At 37.6% G+C, this 15,478-nt stretch overlaps 1 protein-coding gene across 3 annotated transcripts in view; it reads left to right on the top strand.

Annotated features, from left to right (window-relative positions):
* Positions 1 to 15,478, top strand: part of LOC5575682 (crossover junction endonuclease MUS81) — a 46,164-nt gene that overhangs the window by 30,204 nt on the left and 482 nt on the right. The window contains exon 4 of one of the 3 annotated variants that reach the window (XR_002500626.1): positions 14,801 to 15,342. The exons of 1 other annotated variant lie outside the window; for it this stretch is intronic. The gene's annotated coding sequence lies outside the window, so the exon portion shown is untranslated. Of the gene's footprint in view, positions 1 to 5,799; positions 6,628 to 14,800; positions 15,343 to 15,478 lie in introns of those variants that run through there. One more of the 3 variants, XM_021845526.1, reaches the window with a different exon arrangement.

Raw genomic sequence — 15,478 nt, 5'->3', positions numbered from 1 at the left:
TTTCAAAAATGCAGTGCATCATAGAGCAAATGCTTAAGGCTAAGTAGCCCGTCATTCATTCTGGCAACAATGATGACCTTTCAGCTTGCATTTCAAAGTGATAAAACTCAATCTTGATAGTTTATATTGACTTGAAAAAGTACGCGCTAGCATGCATAAAGTATGCTGATACTTTTTCAGCTGTGTCAGTGCCAAACCAACTGATTTTCTTTGATTCGAAATCGTGAGATGGATTAGCAACAATCATCAACGACGCGTACAAATTTCAATGACGGCCTACTTTGCCTTAAATGCATAGTAGAGTGAACTGTACTTTACTACTTATACTTATCCTCAAAATCTAAATTTTTCTAAAATGAAAAGCATCAACAGTACTCTTCGAATTTGGCGTAGACCGCTCCAAAAATATTTAGTTCTAAAGTTTCCTAAATCAACTCGTTGCCTAATTCCGCTTATTTTTCTCAAAATCTTGAGAAAAAATGGAGTTCACTTCATGAAATCATGTCAATTTTGACGAGATAAACAATAGACTGGCCCTCAAACAAAAAAGTTGTAAAACTCAACGGGGCACCCCCTAGATATGAGCCTTAGGGTAAGAAAAACGCTCTCTCAAAATTTCAACTTAATTGGTTGCTCCACCAGCGCATTCGATTTGAAGTTTGTATGGGATATTCGTCTCAAATATATTGAGAATTGATCCTATGTCACTATTTCGTTCCGTATACTAATTGTTCGTGTTCAAATAAGCCCAGAATGACAAATACACTAGTTGATACGCTAATGAACATAATTGCAGAAGGTTGTATCTGGATTTAATCTCATTTTCATTACCTTTCAGTTGTTGAAAGTTAGGCTTAGATCAGCACTCCCGTACAATCACTTATATGCATGCGACATGTGCCTCAGCTCGCCCAGCGTCATAGGTGGCTATGATGCGCTTAGTAGCTACCTCCAAGCTATGTTGAAGAAATACAAGCATTATTGCATGATATACTTCAAATGGTTAAAACATCAACTTTATTAATTTTGATCATGGTACAATCTTCTACAATATTCTTTGCTATTACATCAAGTAGTGTTTTTGAAATTCTGGGTCCAATTGAAAGCGATCATCAATTTTCCTGAACCAAACAGTAGATGATGGGCTGTTTCTCATATATTTGAGCTGAAAATCCCATATTAAATTCAATTCAAATGCGCCAGCTCATGGAACGACCAAATGAGCTGAATTTTTCAGAAAAGCTTCCTCTAACCTCAAGAAATAATCCTGGGGGGTGCCCCGTGGAATTACATAACTTTATTTTTCTCCCATACTGAGCTGGGCCAGTCTAGTAAACAATGAAGCATCTCATTTCAAGAGAACAAATCTGCAGAACAGTATATTTACTGTTTTTTTTTTTCTATCAGGTTGTTACTGGAAATAGTACGTATTAAGATAATATCACAAAGTGCTCTTATACTGATATTTTTTCATTTGGCGATCTCTTTCAATTTCAATTTTTCCATTTTGCTATATTTCAAATTTCCATTTTTTTTTAATTTCCTGAATTAGAATTCAAACGTTACTTCAGGATTTTTACAGCTTACTAACAAATATGTCCAGTTTGTTTTTTCTAGGATACTCATGAAATTATCCAGATATTCTCAAGATCCTTCCTCAACCGAAATTCTTATGAAATTCCAGAAAATGCTTGAAAGCTAAAATTTGCAGAATTTGTTTTCAAGGAATATGTGTCTTGACAGTTTGACAAATTACTTGGAGATACTCATAGAAAAATTCTTAGAGGAGTTCCTTCGAGCTTTGCCAAAGATACGATAAACTCAAGAAGAGTATCTGAAAACTTATTATTGGAGCGTTATTCAATCCCAAAATGCATTCTGTTAGAAATGTCTTAGAGAAACTTAAAAGTAGACGGAGTACCGTGTACCTTTTAATTCCGCTCCTAAATGCTTATCTTTGACAGATACGCGTATTTCGACTACCACTTGCAGTCTTCTTCAGTGTCAGTTACTCGTATCCACTGTCTTGATGAATTCTTCAGGGAAAAAATCCGATATGATATGATCCGATCCTAAAATATTAGGTAAAATAAATAACCTGTAACGAACCATCGTGAAAAGCTGTTGGCAGTATTCTATGAAAAAATGAAAACAGTATCCAAAAAATTCTTTGCGGCTCCTGAAAAAAAAATCTTTTGACGTATTCCTGTAATAAACCTAAAATATTAATAATGATTCATTTTTCAAATTCAGTTATCCTCGGCTAGTGTTCAAAATTTATATAAGTACGACGTGCTGCTTTCATTCACGGTAATGATAGTCACACTAAATGTCTGAAAAACTAGTTCGAAAATGGATCATTGAAGGTAGATTTTGCAAGTGCTCACCGCACAAAACAAAGGCGCCACTGTACACCCGATTCTGTTTTTGCACGGGGGATGCGTACCGTGCAAAAAAAGTTTTCAGTTCAAAATTTCAAAAACCGTGTAAAAAAAGTAACACCATTTCTCGACGTTTCATGCAAAAATAAGGTTTTGGCGGAAAAAAATGTATGGAAATTTTTTTTGCACGGCCGTGTAAAAAAAATCCGTGCAAAAACAGAATCGGGTGTATATGGAATTTAACATTCTGACAGCATTGCTGTTTTGTCAAACACACAACGCTACGGTGGCGCTATCTATACTTTCCATAGCGGCCGTTTTAGTTATTTCAATGATCCATTGGGACGAAATAGTATCAGGCAACACGAACACTTTCGTGAAATCTAGTGAATTTTGAATGGCTGACAATCGTTCTGATATGTAAAAGGACTTTTCCTTGATCCCACTAACAAGAAAAAACTTCTCTGGTTTCGTTACATTGTACAAAAATTAGATTCTTCCACCAAAACAAAAATAAGGAGTTTATGGGAGAAGTGAAGAAAAGTCCCTGAAGAAGTATTTTTTATATGAAGACACGGAGACCGTCTTCAGTTATTTAGCTGGACAGACTGTAACTTAACACTAGACAACGGACAAGCAAGCTCCAGTAGTAGTTTAGTATCCGAGTACTTCTTTTTTTACAATTTCAAATGTATATTTTGCGCTTGAAAGTTCCAAATGATATGGTCAATACGTGACTCAGAATTTTATGAGCTTATACTTAACTTTTACTGCTATGAATTATGAAGTTTAAAAGTAAATAATCAATTATCATATCATCTTGAATAAACGCTCAAGAAAGTTATCTGACATGTGTATTTAAGTAAAAGATTTTTCTCAGTTTCATACGATCTAAAACATACCAAACCAACAAATCAGCATGGTCTGGAATTTTTCTGGAAAACGACTGGAAGGTCAGGGAAAGTCAGGGAATTTTATTTTCAAAATTGAGTCGACACCCTGATATAGTATAACTTATGTGATTATATAGAAGATTTTTTTTTCCAAATTTCCAAAATTCTAGCTACAATTTTTTTTTGTTCGAATTAGTGTGAACTAATGTATACATATTTTTAATAATATTTTGATAAAATAAAGACGGTTTTTAATTATTAAAACATTACATCACTAGCAGTAATAACAAGAACGAGAGCAATATCGTTCTTATTTTTCTGTTCGGAACATAAACCACTGCGACCAATATTTGATCTATTGTAGTATATCCCGTGTCCTTTGTGTAGTGCATGTCGTTTTACTTTGTCACTATCGAGAAGTGATAAAGCATTCGGTTTTCTTACAGTTGTAATTCCTAACTTGATCACAGGTAAGGATTCTAACTGAAAGGTTCCTACCCTTCGAAGAGTGTGGTGCATGCACTCTCCACAGGCGCGCCCCTTTATCAGGCAAAATCGGATCCCTCGATAAAGCCAAGAAATTACACCGATATTGTCCATGCATCAGAATCCTAGTCCGTACTTCTTCAAACTAGAGAACGAAATAAATAAAAGATTAGAAAACAAATTGTTGAATTCGGCTCATTTTTTTTCCTTGTCTCAAGATCATTCTCGGCAACTGGGAAAACCGAGACTTGTCACTTTCAACAAGGTTTAAAATGTAACAAGGACTAAAAGTGTTGCTTTGATTACTATAATATCCTTTTCTCTTCGTTTGAAGCAGTCAGGACTAGGGTTCACTGGTAGATCTTTACCCCATAACGCACCACGAAAAGGTGATCTACCAATATCGTTCTTAGTATACATAATTACTCTATATATGTTTTGAGAATAGATTTTTTTAGTGGTGATCCACTTACCCCACCATGGGGCAAGTGGATCATTTGGCGCAAATTTTCAAGTCTCTCATACTCAATACATAAAAATCAGAAACACTTAAATAAATGACGATTTGAAGTATATTAGTCCCTCATTTGTTATCCACTGAACAAAAATTGAATTACATTATTCACGTAAGCTGTACATAATAATGAAGTTGACTATTGAATTTTCGGTATCCACTTACCCCACGGTACCTTAATTGAAGAATAAGTTACTCCTGTTTTATAGAACTAATTGTAATTTGAAACACGTTTTTTTTATTAATTTCGTGTTCAATGTCATACAAAATTTCCGGGGGTTGGCCCCTTTGTTAATATCCTATACGCCAATGATTCCACATATACAACCGGGCCGCGCGTTGATATAACCGGCGAGAACCAAACAGCTGGTGGTTTAGCAAGGCGTGCACAAAGTACCTATACCTAGTGCGTTTCGGGCAGTGAGTGAGAACGCGCCTGCTGCCCAGTGGGACTCGAAATGAATCGATTATTAATGGGGTGGTGCATCTCGTCCAGGAGAAAAAAAAAGTCCCGCGAACCGGTTTGCTTCAACTGATTTATTTATCCTGGTCAGTTGGGCCCGTGTTTTCGGTTTGTATGGGTTTGTTAATTTGGTTAGGAGCGAGAATGAACACTCTGGAAGAACATAATTGATGTGCAAAATAAAAGCAACTCCAAGAACGGGAAAATAACTTATTTGAAAATATAACTTCAAGAGAAGGCAGCATGAAAGAAGGATGCTTCAAATATAATATTTTGATTCATCATGTGTAGAACTCCAAACTATAAAGTATGAGTATAGATGACCATAGCCAAAGTAACCTTCGAAGTTCTTTAAGTAACTTTATGCTTTTTGTTCCGAAACAATGCTTAAGAAAATCATAAAAGATTTTCTTAGGGGAAATACTAAATTATATTGAAAGAGTGTCTAAAGCTATCCTGCCGAGAATCGCAAGTCAGTCCATTCTGTAAATAGTAGGCATTGAGAAAATGGGCTGAGAAGTTTCTTAACTTGTTTTCCATACGAGTATTCCAAAAATTCCTGAGGATTGGAACATGTTTAAATCTTAATGAAATGTGCAGAGTTTGCTTTTTACTACGATATGTTTTCGAGAGAAAATATAAAGATAATCAAAACACGGTTCATTTGTGTGTTACATGGTGCAGAAATCTTTTGTGGGACTGATATGCGGTTTATTTTTCATTACGGGTCAATTTGACTTGCTGTTTTTTCCTAATTTTTCTAAAATTTACCTCATTAGTGTAGCTGAAAGAGCATTGAAAGATATGTTGAAAACTTAGCTCAACTCAATTTTGCGAAAATGCCGATGGGACTGACTTGCAATTCACGGCAGTATCCTTGGTGAAAATCTTGAATGAATCTTTGAAAAAAAATATAAAACTTCAAGAAGTATTTAGATTACTGGAGTATTTGCCAGTATCTCTGGAATATCGGTTGTATCCAGCTTTTTACGCTTCCATGCCATAATATTTGAATCACCCCTTTCTGACATTTCTTGCCTCCTCTATAATTTTTTGTTATAGTTTGATCACAGCAACCTTTGTGGTGGAGAAAACTTTTGATGTTGACGGCCGTGTTTCCAGGAGACCAAAACGAAAGTTTTCCAAGAAATTTTATATCTTATGCATTATTTATGTATTTTTTGCTCAAATTATTGTTTATTTTAGGTGCATTAAAGAGGATTACTAGTTATCAAATTGAAAAACTGAGTTATGGATTTATTGCAGAAACAATAAACGCTTTCAACAAGATTTATTGAGTCACCAATGATTGAGGGAGTGCATAGCATAATACTTGCTCCATTAACAGAAAAGACTATCTGAGCATTTTTCTTCAAAGAGGTTAGCCAATTTTATCACAAATACGAGTGAGATGGCACTGGGTCGCCCGTTAAAATTGATTTATATAACGCACGGCTGCTTGCCAGGGACCTTACAAATTCAAAAAATTTCACTGCTAAGAAAGTGAAACCTGCTGATTTCCTTGCAAAGCTTCCAGTTTGTTGCGGGTCAAGCAAAATTTTTTACCTTTAATTTCTCGATAGCCAATTGATTAAATTGCCTTGCTTCCGTAGAAAAGTGCTCAATTCTCACATTCGTATGTTCACACCTACAAGTCCGACTATCCGAAAATTGTATGCTAACTCGTTCACATCAGGAAACTTCCAATAAATCCTAATTATTGATTGCCTAAAATCATACGAGATAATTGGGATTATAAGAAAAAGGTTTATGTCAATATAAGAAGTTGAATACGAAGATACTGCTGCTGCAAAACACATAGAGTGAAAAATAATGATAGTTCAATCAATAACATAAAATCAGTGCCTGCTAAGACTTAACTATAAAATCTGTAGACAAGAACTGTCAAAATCAAATCACCCCTTGTTGATTTATAGCTAGCGTAAAAAACTGGTATGGTTCTTTTAATGCGTTTCACAAGAAATCTCCTGACAAATTCTTCAGGAATGGTATAGAAAAAAAATCCTGAGAACATATTGAAACAAGTAATTTTGTAAGAAATTCTTGAAAAATCTGTTCATTCCTGAATAAATAGGCGGTATCTCAAAATAAATTCTGGGGCATAATTTCAATAGAAATTCAAGAGAAAATACCATTAGGTATTAGTTTTTTTTAACAAAGATTTTGGAGAAGTCATTAGTCGAATTGTTAGACAAATGCGTATTGCAACCTTAAAAATGATTCAACGTGCTTTAAAAGCAACACCTTTAAGGGAACATCTAGTGAATTTTGGTTTTACAAGGTCGCAAGAGCACCCACTACCGGACAAAGTCGAGAAATCGAGAAATCGTGGTGCAATTAAGATGGTGCCTTAGAATAAAAGAAAGATGTTATGGAGTGTAATGTTTGCGTAGAATAACACATCCTTAAAATATGCATGCTTTTTTGAAAAAAATAGAGATCTTTGAAAATTGGTAAAAAGTTGACGTATCGCCTTCATTTTGAGCGTAATAAATAATTATTTTGAATTTTAAGTAAATATTCGGATCACATAAGCATGATCGAATACAATCATAATTTGCAATAAAAATCATTGTAAAATGTATTATTTTTCATCATTTATGAAAGAGGTTCATTCATGGACATCTTGCATACTAATAAAACTCATATTGTTCTTGTAAATATTGCAAATGCATTAAATTGGCAATGAAATACTATACTTGGAGTAAAACCACAGACAAACAGACGTAATGCTCTAATTATGTTCATCGCACAGCCAAGCATGGGAAAATTCACTCACTCATAGAACACTGCCGATAAAAAATAGCAAAATATTTGCTGCAACCGAATGCTAAGTGACAGCCGAACTGCACTGGGATGAGCACTATCCCCAAGATTCATTACCAAATGCGAAAATCCGGACAAACACGAAAAGGAGTGATAACCGGTCTGTTTGTATCTGTAAGACACGAAGGGACGCTTTCGGCATTCAGCCATCGAATGCATTAAGCCGAGTGAGCGGACTCACTGAATCATTCACTGGTGTATATTGTCGACCAGTGAACGCTCATCAGCAGTCAATATTTACAGAATGCCACTCGGGCACAATCAGAATGTAAACAATCATTTGGTATTGCAATCGGCTACCTTCGGCATTCAGAATCGGTAGTCACTCATTCCGAAGCCGTTTCTCTGCCTCGCGTGATACTCGACGAAGAAGTAGAGTAGGGTAACCAATATATTTTGGACCCCTATATATTTTGGACCCCCTGGGACATTTTCCTGAAAATTTCCCAGTTTAAATTGAAAGACCAACTCAATTCGCATGCCATTTGGAAAGATAGGACTATCCCGCACTTGCATCAAGCGTTAGTACATAGCAAATGTGTTTATTCTATCTGAAATTAATTAAATTTAATCGGTTCATCCATGCAACCGTTACAACACGTTACACACAGAAATCGAAGCCGTCAGAAATTTTTCAAATATAAACAAAAACTGTTTTCAAATTTCTGAACTGAAAGCGTAGAATTTCTTCGGTTTTCCATTGTCAATCGATTGACTAGACTATGGGCAAGCATATTATACAACCAGTGTCGTGGAGTTAGTCGCCAAATGATAAAAAATGCCAGGGGTTCAAAATATATACTTTGAGGGTCCAAAATGTATTGGTGTGTCCAAAATAATGACAGACAGTGCTTCACAATTCAATTATTTTCGACGTTTTTCGGATCCTACATGACTGAATGGGCATTTTTATCTCGTAGAGGAAGTTTTTCGCTACATTTTGGCATGTTCTTTGACTTGGTTACGCTGTGCAATTAATTAATTATCCAAAATACGACCGTTACCCTACGCATCGGAAAATGAAACGATCTGCTTGGTTGAAGAAGCGCCAACCTCGCTCCTGGCCGTACGTGGAGTGAGTGAGTGAGAGAAACGTAATAATGGAGCGAGTGTTTGCTATGCTTGCGCACAGCAGAATAGCGCTCAATTCTAATATAATATATATTATATGGTAGTTTGTTGTCGGGCCACTCGTGGCGCTCGCATAACTTTTGTTCGTGTTTGACGTTTGTTCACTACCGCCATCTAGTTCACGGTTGGCCAAATGAAGTATTTTTAGCATTGGGCGTAAATGTTCACGTTACTATGTTTTAAATTGATAATTGTTCTAACTGTTACGTCTGTTTGTGTGTGGTAAAACTATTCGATGATGTACAAATTTACAGATATCGAGCTATTTCCAGATTGTGTCCGGTATTAGGAGATACCGTTTATGGTTGGCCATTTTGGTACTCATAAAAATGTAATGTCAAAATTCATATTTATAAATATTTCGAAATTAATTTTTGTACGCTACAAAAATGATAATATTTGTCATGTATGGTTAACAAGATCACATAAAACCAATATTTTTTTTAAATTATGGTTTAAGTGTCCGGTACTGGGGGATCTCCCCCTACTCCACATTACGTAAACAACGGGATTTACGCCTTTCATAGTGTTACATTTCATGCAAAGTTTTGATCAATCACACATAAAAAAAGATGCGGACAGTGTCAAAAATTGTAATTTTGTGAAAAAGTGGTGAATAATGTCTTTGAGGTTAATTCCTCACTGATGGGAATCCTGCCTATGTACGTCTACAGCCAGGCCAACTGAAATTTCACCATATATAAAATAAAATGATTTTACTTCTGTTGGTCAACAGCTAAAGTGAGTTAACCAAGGGGTTCATTATTGGCAACACTCAATGCAGCCTGTTATGTGTTATCTCAGATTAGGGTAACACATTTATTTCGGACAGGCTGAGGATATGTCTGGAAACGGAGATCGATTAACTGCATTAGATACTAATAATTTATTACGTAATGTTACTTATATGCTTAATGTCTCATTGTACTTCGAGGTTCTGGGGTGAAAAAGCTTACAAGCTGTAGCATTAGCTTCCAAAATAGCGTTTTTTGGCGACCTGTCTGTTATTCATTTCGGACACCAAATATAAATCAGATCCACGAATACGCCTGCATGAGACATTCCATTGTGTTCATCATATGGCCAACCCAAGTAACATTAGTAGCTGAACAATAGTTTATTAAACTGAAATAAGCTTAAGAGTGATTTGTTCAACTCTTATTCAGCAAAAATGTTTGTTGGGAAATTACTCATATGGCCAACTGAACAAATACCATAACCTATTTTGGACATCATTTATGCCTTATATACTTATGTTAAGATTTTAGATGAACTTAGCTTCAATTTTAGAGATATTTTATCATATTGCCACATTTAAACTTTTTCTGAATGCCTATTCTTAGCGCATTTTTGCATTTAATGTATGTTTAAATGTACATCCTCTTGCATGCGTAGGTTTCACAGATATTCTGTTGATACAATTTACAATTTTGGTATTTTTGAAGCCGATTTGTAATTTTTATGAAAATTGTTATCATTAAAAAGTAGCATAGTCTATTAATAATGCAATACATGTTTCCCGTACATATAATCGTTACCATCTCATTAGAAATAAGCATAGAACGACTAGCCTGTCCAAATTATATTCATGTCCAAGTTATATACGTTACCCTGTCTTCCATTATCTTTTGCCTGTAGCAACGGGTGTTAAATGAATAATGAGATTTTTTTCAGTCACATACTTAAAAAAAATTCGACGGATTCAGTATTTTTTATCAAAAACATACCTAATGTTTACTCTTGAAAAAAAAAAAACCGTGAATGAAAATTTAACAAGGGTGCTTGATCAGCCGTACGACGCAACTTAGTTGCGATGCTCTCACGAGAGCGCTGGTCGGCACTTACGTCTATCTTCCGGATCCTCGTGGTCAACTGCTTTATATATTTGGCCCACCACGGCCACTTCCGTATCAAAAGTGGTCAACCGTGAACATTTTACCACGATGACCGTGCGGTTTATAAAACCGTACAACACGCTCGTGGAGTGCTTGCTGTTTCGACGCCATCTTCGATTGAACTGACACACGCTAAACTTGTCACGCTCAGAAATGAGTGCCGAGTACACAAAATCAGCCTCTCTTCATGCAGCACAGATTCTGTGCAAAGGGGACTGTACACAGTTTTGTGCAAACGGTGGTAAACAAACCGAATGAGTGAAATGCGCATAGAGGAGGAACGCTTGGAATGTGGAATTCGCTTCCATTTTTGTTTTGCTTCTGAAAACATTAAAAAAAAAACATTCAAATTTTCAAGTTTTCAGATATTTTTTCATTCGAATAGCCGAAGCGGAATCAAACTTCCGCATTTGCGACCATCTTCAGCCTTTTCGCCTGAAAAAATCCTGGAAAACTTCGCATCCTACCAATGGCCAACTGTTTGCTGCCGCACGGGAGATGACTGACAGTTCCATTTCAATCGATCCGCGCACAGTCAATTCGCACCAAGTGTACCATGCTTCCAAATTCGACGGTTTTGTATGAAAAAAAAAACGACGATTCCTACAATATTTTGTCCAGTACTGCAATTAAGGGTATTCGCTAGAAATACTGCTTGGATTTTTTTGGGGAAGTCCTTTAAATAATCTTCGGAAAATTTCTGGGATTTTTGTTGTTGTGAACACTAAAGGTATCCAATGGTCTCAGTTTTCGTCCGAATGAGCTCAAATTTTGGGAGGATACCCAGAATTTGATCTAGAATCGAATGAGCGGTGTGGAGCAAAAACGATTTTTTGAATCACTCTAGTATCCATAAAGAAATTCGCGTTTAAAATTTTAAAAGGGATGTAATATTTCGTAGGATAGCTCAGCGCCCACCGGTAGACGAACGAAACAGGCTTACAACTAAGTGATTTCGTCGCCTCCAAGAATATGGCTTCGTAGCACCTACTTCCAGCACAGCTTTCCATACCGACACACCTAGAGGTTACTACAGCAGATAGAATCACAAATCGACCACGTTCTGATTTATTGACGGCACTTCTCCGACATTATCGACGTCAGAACCTATCTTAGCGCAACATCGACTCTGATCACTATCTGGTGATGTTTAAGAGGAAAATAACCATCATCGTTTTACAAATTTTCAAAACCACTTTTTTGTTCAAAATTGAAGCAATGTCCATGAAAATCTATCATTGGATTGCATTTTGTATCTGTAATGTGATGATAAATTTTCATGCAGATTTCTCCAAATTCGGACGAAATAACTGGTTTTCAATTTTTAATTATTGCTGATGATTGAATGATGGATTCTTGAGCCTTAAACTGCGTCCAAAACAATTCGTCGTTAACAGCCTACACTCAAAAAAATCCAAACGTCATTGCTACGTGAAAAATCACGTAGATCATTCCAAATTCATTTTACCTCCACTTCACCTGACTAAGATAAAGATCACTAAACCATTCATTACCACCAAATACTGACTCGGTAATGTTTACTGAGGTTACCTATAGCGCTCACGTGGAATTCACGTAGGTGTCTGAGTTCATTTTGACATTTGCATAGTGTACGTACATTCGGTGTTGAGCTTAAATCCTAAGATGGCACCTGCTTGATTTTTGAAGAACTTCAGAAGCTGCTGCTGCTTTAAACATTGTGTGAAATTGATTTCAAGGTAAATATGCTTTGAATACCGAAGAATCCCTGCTTTACTTCATATTTTATACGTGATTTATAACCTCTATCAATTATAGCACGCGAAGGCTACAACAAGGCAGACCAAACTCACAAAATTGGGGACAGGATTCAAAATGCTCAGATTGACAATAAAAATATCACAATCTTTTAAGTTTGTTTACATTGGGAATTAGTTTTCTTCCAAAGCCTATTAGAAATAAGATTGGTCTTTATTACAGTTAAAATTAATGCAAAACCATCTAGGTCCTATTGAAACGCTTCGTAAAGGCTACCGGAAAATCCACGTAACTCTTACGTTTAGCGACGGTGGAATGGACGAAATTCAAAAGTTCATGCGTTCATTCTGGGCTACCTATGATTAACGTAAGAGCTACGTGGAAAGTGCGATGGAAAAAAATCACGTATGTTTTCACGTAACAATGACGTTTGGATTATTTTGAGTGTACGGTACCGATGGCCGCCCCGGCATGACCTAGAGGGGCTTAAGCAACCCAATGTCGCAACTGCATACGCGCAGCACCACGAGGCTGCATTACCGGAAGAGGGTGAGCTGGATGAAGCCCCTCTTGAGGACTGCTGGAGAACAGTGAATGCAGCCATCAACAATGCAGCTGAGTACAACGTCGGGTACGTGGGACGGAGTCGACGGAACGATTGGTTCGACGAGGAATATAGGCAGATTCTAGAAGAGAAGAATGGGGAAGGGACTCGGCAGAACGTGGAACGTTATAGACGGAAACGGCAACAGCAGACCCGCCTCTTTCGGGAGAAAAACGCCACCTGGAGGAGACGGAGTTCGAGGAGATGGAAAACTGTGCCGGTCTCAAGAAAATCGTAAGTTCTATCAGAAGCTCAACGCATACCGCAACGGCTTCGTGTCGCGAGCCGAGATGTGCAGGGATAAGGATGGGAGCATTTTGACGGACGAGCGTGAGGTGATCGAAAGGTGGAAACAGCACTTCGACGAACATCTGAATGGCGCTGAGAGCACAGGCAATGAAGGACGAAGCAACAGAGGAAATACCTTCGTCAGTACTGCGGGTGATGGAAACCAATCAGCCTCCACTTTGAGGGAGGTTAAGGATGCCATTCACCAGCTCAAGAAAAAGAACAGCTATCGGAGGAGTGGAAGGAAGGGGTAATGTGCCTCATCTACAAGAATCTACAAGAGGCGACAAGTTAGATTGTGAGAACTTTCGAGCGATCACCATTCTAAATGCGGCCTACAAAGTATTATCCCAGATCATCTTCCGTCGTCTGTCACCTGTAGTAAACGAGTTCGTGGGAAGTTATCAAGCCGGCTTCGTTGACGGCCGATCGACAACGGACCAGATCTTTATTGTACGGCAAATCCTCCAAAAACGTCGTGAATACCAGGTCCCAACGCATCACCTTTTCATAGATTTCAAGGCGGCATACGATAGTATCGATCGCGTAGAGCTATAGAAAATCATGGACGAGAATCTACGGGAAGCTCACGAGACTTATGAGAGCGACGAAGGTGTACAAAACTGTGTGAAGGTTTCTGGCGAACACTCTAATTCGTTTGGATCCCGTCGGGGACTACGACAAGGTGATGGACTTTCGTGCCTATTGTTCAATATTGCGCTAGAAGGTGTTATGCGGAGAGCCGGGCTTAACAGCCGGGGTATGATTTTTACGACATCCAGTCAATTTGTTTGCTTCGCGGATGATATGGACATTGTCGGCCGAACATTTGATAAGGTGGGAGACCTGTACACCCGCCTGAAACACGAAGCAGCAAAAGTTGGATTGGTAGTGAATGCGACTAAGACAGAGTACATGCTAGCTGGTGGGGCCGAGCGCGACAGGGTTCGCCTAGATAGCAGTGTCATGGTATACGGGAATACGATCGAGGTGGTTGACGAGTTCGCCTACCTTGGATCCTTGCTGGCGGCTGACAATGTTAGCCGTGAAATACAAAGGCGCATCATCAGTGGAAGTCGGGCCTACTATAACCTCCACAAGAAGCTGCGGTCAAAAAAGATTCACACCCGCACCAAATGTAGCATGTACAAAACGCTCATAAGGCCGGTAGTCCTCTACGGGCATGAAACGTGAATGATGCTCGAGGAGGACTTGCAAGCACTTGAAGTCTTCGAACGTCGGGTGCTTAGGACGATCTCTGGCGGTGTGCAGGAGTGTGTGGGTGGATCAAGTGCGTATCGATTTGGCGAGTGTGGGGCAGAACCGAGGATGGAGAGTTGCGGTCACAAACCGAGTATTGTGGCTTGAAATTGTTGATTCAGTATTATCTGTGTAGATGTTAACTAAATAAATGAAAAAATGAATATAACAGCCTACCTGATTGAAAAAGGTGAAATTGTTACTTTAAAGTTTCAAAAAGATTTTTAGTTTGAGCTAGTTTATGTCACACAAAGTGTAATGAATATTAAACTTTTCTATCTTTTTTGTTAATTGCTTACAGATGGTCTCGATTACGCAAGATAAACACGCTATGGAAAGGACAATCATACATCATTACACGTTCAAATGGCAAATTTAGCAACCGGACACTCAAATTTCGGCAAATGATTTTCGGTATTTCGATTATTTAGACTATTAAGTTTTGATAATCAAATACCCCGAGCAATAGGTTCATATGGTACAATTGAGTCAGAGCAACAGATCTGTAGGCAAATTCCAGCACGTATTTTCTTCGAAGAAAAAAAACTTTTCTTGCTGGTGAGTAATGAAAGAAAATTTCTTCTCTTTGAAGAAATTGCTCGCCAGATTTCACCTACTTGTCATACATCATCTGCTGTGGCTTGATTGTAACATGTGTGATTTTTGCAAAAAATCGATTTGAATACCATATTGCTTAACTTGCCATCCAAACGGTGTAGATGGACACTGGTGCTTGTGATATCTTATTATTAGCACTCAATGGATCCTCATAGCAAAATATCCTTAATGCATTGTGTACACTAAGTATTATTCAAGTAGCAATGATTCATCAAGAGCATATCAGTAAGTATTATCGATTTAAAGTAAAGTAATCATTGTTGACGGCCAATGACGAAGAATTTGCTCTTGAGAGGGGACGAAGAAACTGATCATGGCTTAGGCCACGTTCTTATATTTCTTCCAAAACTTCCCCCACTGA

The sequence above is a fragment of the Aedes aegypti genome, chromosome 2 (genome assembly GCF_002204515.2).
Source record: "Aedes aegypti strain LVP_AGWG chromosome 2, AaegL5.0 Primary Assembly, whole genome shotgun sequence".
Taxonomy (NCBI): Eukaryota; Metazoa; Arthropoda; class Insecta; order Diptera; family Culicidae; genus Aedes; species Aedes aegypti.
Note: the sequence above shows the minus strand (reverse complement) of the source record. Positions and strands in the feature narration are given on the sequence as shown.